The following is a 5,000-nucleotide window of genomic DNA, read 5'->3' as shown; positions in this document are numbered from 1 at the left end:
CTCGTTCATCACACACATACACATACACAAACACACACACACACGGACCCCCCCCACACACACACACACACACACACCCACACATACACAAACACACACACCTCTTCAAATGAAGCCTGAAGCTAGTGTGTGTGTGTGTGTACTGTATGGGTCTGTGTGTGTGTATCTCTCTGTGTATGTATGTGTGTGTGTATGTATGTGTGTATCTCTGTGTGTGTGATAGGGGTCAAACATTATGCTGTGTACTTAATCTATTATATAATCACAATGAGATGGTACAGTTTGAATGAGCCTGTCTGTAATGGTGGGATAATTACTCATTAACCAAACAATGTCAGCACAAACTGAGAAGGTTCATATTTGATTGGTCGGGTCATGTTGAGGTCTCTCCTAATGAGGAAGGCCAGGGTCAGGGTCAAGGTGACCATTTCAGAGACTTGTAAAGTCACCACTGTCTGCATGCTGATTACGAACAGAATCTACTGTAACACAATCCTTTCACAATATAGTAATGCATAGTGGAATTGCATTATACTGATTACAATGTGCATTGGAGTATTCAATCACACTTACTCAATCACACACAATTACTGTAGCAGCCCTCGGAACCGAAATGAAGAGGAGTCACGAAAACGGGTGCAATGACATTTATTGTCGCTCTTCCAGCACCGTGAAACTAAAGTATGATACACACAAGAGCAAGTAAATAAAAATACACAAACAGAGTGCATAGTTTTATGCAATTATTAACTGGATACTCAAAATGATAAATGAAGAATATGCTCGTGTAAATGCAATAGGCTACAATAAAGCCAACTTTCACATTAAATTCACCCGTGTGGACAACTCATAACTCAAGAAAACACTGCAAATATCATTTAACACTTTACGCTACAAGGTTCACTTGGATAACTGAACATTATACTTAAAGATTTCATACCTCGCTCCACTTTCCAAGGGTGCAAACTAGCAGTTCATTTAGCTGTCCATTAGCTCCTTGCAGGTAGTTCACAAAACAGACTTAACACGAACATAATATGCTAAAATGTAATCCGTAACGGTGATGTACACATAAATCTTCAAGTAAAACAATGAGAAAAGGTGTTCCTGTGCGTATGTGGTGTATGTTCACGCAAGAGAGAAAAAATGTCTGACTTGTCTAACAAAGCTTGCCGCGCGCTGAATCTCCTTACCCCTGTCCTGTGTAATTTCAAAATAAAAGTCTCAAACTATGGTCAATTACAATTACTATGCATCCGGTGTTTCATAATGGTGGATCCCAAGGTTACGTTGAATTTGTGGCTTGGGCTTGTTCAAGGACACATTGGTCCTGTCACAAGGTTTTGGGCTCAAAGGAGGAGTCCTGTCTTCGCTGGTCAACTGTTTTAGCTCACCAAGCCGCTAGCACTGCTTCACCTGATGTAGCAGGACACAAGGCTGAGGTACATGAAGCTTGGCTGATCTTTTCAATATTTTTAATGTTGTACTGTTTTTGTTTTCGTTTGTTGCGTTTTACAACCGACAAATCACTAGGCCAATCACTAAGGACGCATGTAGCACTGCGTAGATGTTGCCACCTTCCACCCACTGTAGCAGACAGGTTACCATTGTCAGCCTGAGGTGAGCTGGAGCTTGTGTATTTGTGTGTGTGTGTGTGGATGTGTGTATGTGTGTATGTGTGTGGATGTGTGTGTGGACGTGAGGGGGGTGGAAAGACCTGTCCAAACCCATAACCTGCTACACCAAGTCTCCGTGGCAACAGAGTGGATCTGGCCCCTGTGGCTGCGCCCCGGCACTACCACTGCAGCGGCGACTGTCAAGCGGGCGAGCTCGACCTTGTTTCCCTCACATCGTCGGCCGGCGGATGACCCCAGGTGTGCACCTGACACTCGCTCCTGCGGCCCGTAATTAATGCGGGCCAGCGCTGTCTGTTCCAATCAGTGGCGGCAGCATGCCGGCCCCTCCTCTCCTCTCCCCGGCCCATTGGGCTTCATTACGGAGGCAGCGGTCTCGGCTTTATGCATTCTGCCCTCCAACATGGCCGCAGCGCTGTCATGGTCCAGCCATCCGTCACCCCACAACAAAACAGAGAGAGAGGGAGAGAGGGATGGAGAGGGAGGGAGGGATGGAGTGAGGGGGAGAAGGAGGGAGGGAGAGAGAGGGAGGGGGTTGAGATGGATGGAGAGAGAGAGAAAGAAATAGTGAGAGATAAATAGAACGTTTGTGGTAATAGCAGGAAAGGAAGTGTTGAAAAAAGGGCTTTAAGTGAGGAGAGGGGGAGACAGAAAAGAGGGGATAGATCAGAGTGAGAGAAAGACAGAAAGTGAGAGATAGAGAGCACAACAGATAGAGAGATAGAGAGCACAACAGATAGAGAGATAGAGAGAACAACAGATGAGTGATGGCGGGAGGAGTGTGGCAGAGTAACAGGGCTTGAGCTCTCTGACAGACGCCCGCCCACCGGTCTGTTGAGCTGTCCCGTGGGAGAGCGATGGCCGATTAGTCAGTGTCTCCGTGAACGCATCCTCTCCAGTCTCTCTCTCTCTCTCTCCATCTCCTGCAGTCTCTCTCTCTCTCTCTCCATCTTCTACAGTCTGTCTCTCTCTCCTTCTGACAACAAGTGGGTGGGTGAGTGTTGTTTTCTGAGTTTGCGGGTGGGGGGTGGGGGGGGTTAGACCCGCTGGGAGGCAGATAGTTAATCTCCCTCAGATGAGCGGAGTGTAGAGGGGTTAATGGCTGCGCTCGCTTTAAGAGCGCGTGAGCAGGTGAGGTTAAGCTGGGGCACACGGCCGCACAATCCGTTAAATGAGGCAGCATAAGTAATGTCTGCTGAAAGGGACTCACTTTCTATCATGAAGAAAATGATTTTTTGGGAGGCTTTTGTGTGTGTGTGTGTGTGTTTGTGAGAGAGAGAGAGAGAGAGAGAGAGAGAGAGAGAGAGAGAGAGAGGGGGTGAGTGTGAGTGTGTTTTTTTTCTTAGAGTATCAACATCATGGCTGGTGTATGACGTGCGTTGTGCGAGGAGCTCCTGCTTAAACCAAACACAGTATAATTACTGTAAAGACACTTTTAAATTTTATTTGTACTTTCACTCTCCCATTCTACACTCACTTTTAAATTTAATTTGTACTGCAGTCTCCCAAAAGGCCACCCCACCCCCTCACCTGAAGCCTTTAATAGCTGCGAAGCGCGTCTGGAGGAGGTGCGAGGTGCGGGTGGGTCGACGTCCCAGGGAGGAGTGAGTACAAGCGAGTGATCCACACAGTAATCAATGCACACTGGCTCTGGTCCTGAAGCCCCGGTGTTTGTTTTCTGACAGAGAAAGTCTAATTCACCTCCTGTACGCATAAATAAAAGAACATCCTGCAGACATTATTCTCCATCTGCCAGTGGCTAGCAGCTGCATACTGTATGAAGGGCTGCCTCACTCAACCACACCTGAGAGGAATTTCAAGTGTGTGTGGATATGCGAGTATGTGTGTGGATATGTGAGTGTGTATGTGTATGTGTGTGTATGTCTCCCGGGACCATATTGGTCAGAAAAGATGCCCCCCCACTCCCCGTCACGTTGGCTGAAACTTGCCCATGTTAGGTGTCACCTAAGCCACTGATGCACTGCGGGAGAGCTAAGCTAAGCAAGCGGTGCCTCTTCCTCCTCCTCCTCCTCCTCCTCCTCCTCCTTCCTAACAGCATGTATAAAACATCACTTCCCAAACAGGTGAATTAGACCCCCTCCCACCCCACTCCCATGACCCCCCCCTCCCTCTTCACTCCTAGCCGCTCGGCTGCAGCCTGGTTGTCCGAGGCTCTCCGGAGGTGTTGCCTAATGGCGGAACACGTGACACTGACACACTTGGCGAGTCGCTGCGCTGTGGCTTTAACTGCTGCTGTGGCAAATCCAGGGGAAATGTGCTATGAGCACAGCCAGCATCCCAACCCAACACAAATATAGCCACACTGCATATTCATGGACAAATTGGGACTGGGCTGCCACAATGTGTGTGTGTGTGTGTGTGTGTGTGTGTGTGTGTGATTGTGTGTGTTGACGGGGGGTGCTTGTCTGTGTGCTGTGTCCAATATCACATGACACAACTGTCACCAGGCTGGACGGGGATATGTAAATGGAGGTGATAATGAACTGTTTGTATGCATACAGCTCTACCTGAAGGTCAGCGAAATACCTAACTGAGTGAACACACACACACACACACACACACACACACACACACACACACATTCAAACACACACAGACACACACACACACACACACACACACACACACATTCAAACACACACAGACACAGACACAGACACACACACACACACACACACACACACACACACATATTCAAACACACACAGACACACACACACACACACACACATTCAAACACACACAGACACAGACACACACACAGACACACACACACACACACACACACACACACACCCACACAAATATGCACATATCCTGTGCAAACAAACTGTACACTTTCAGACAAGTTAAAATAACTCCCAGACCAGTCTCAGAAACTGGTTACCATGGTGAAATTCTGTGCAGTCCACCAATGGAATACATTGTTCACCTTTTAATGTCTTATGTCCTTTTGTCGTTATCGTTATTGTTATCGCTATTGCCATCGTTCTTGGTGTGAAAGACCCTTTTCACATCATCCACATCCCTATGCAGGCTACCTACCATATGATGCCTGTTAAACTTTTGAATGTGTTTGTCATAGCTGCACAAATTTGTCAAGTAGGTAGCTATTTTTTATTTATAGTGTAGTAGAATTACTGTCCTGCTTATCTCCCTGTTTGATGATGACAGATTAGCATATGTGCTGTATTATTACTTGATCGGTAATATTTTGATTCCTTTTACAGTAATGTCCTCCACAGCTGATTCATTTCAACTGCATGTGTGATTGAATGATACCATTCAGTTGTAATAAATAATAACTAACACTAGAGGGGTGGAGGAAAGCACCGAGTATCCCAT

General features: G+C 46.8%; 1 protein-coding gene and 1 long non-coding RNA gene across 19 annotated transcripts in view; one reads left to right on the top strand and one right to left on the bottom strand.

Annotated features, from left to right (window-relative positions):
- Positions 1-5,000, top strand: part of ptprt (protein tyrosine phosphatase receptor type T) — a 211,218-nt gene that overhangs the window by 31,742 nt on the left and 174,476 nt on the right. The gene's annotated exons all lie outside the window — the stretch shown is intronic.
- On the bottom strand, positions 631-1,234 carry LOC125301566. The gene is made up of 2 exons (XR_007194762.1): positions 941-1,234; positions 631-676 (listed from the first exon to the last, which is right to left on the bottom strand). It is a non-coding gene; the product is annotated as an uncharacterized LOC125301566 (long non-coding RNA).

This window comes from Alosa alosa, chromosome 10 (genome assembly GCF_017589495.1).
Source record: "Alosa alosa isolate M-15738 ecotype Scorff River chromosome 10, AALO_Geno_1.1, whole genome shotgun sequence".
Taxonomy (NCBI): domain Eukaryota; kingdom Metazoa; phylum Chordata; class Actinopteri; order Clupeiformes; family Clupeidae; genus Alosa; species Alosa alosa.
This window is presented reverse-complemented; position numbering and strand designations above follow the sequence as displayed.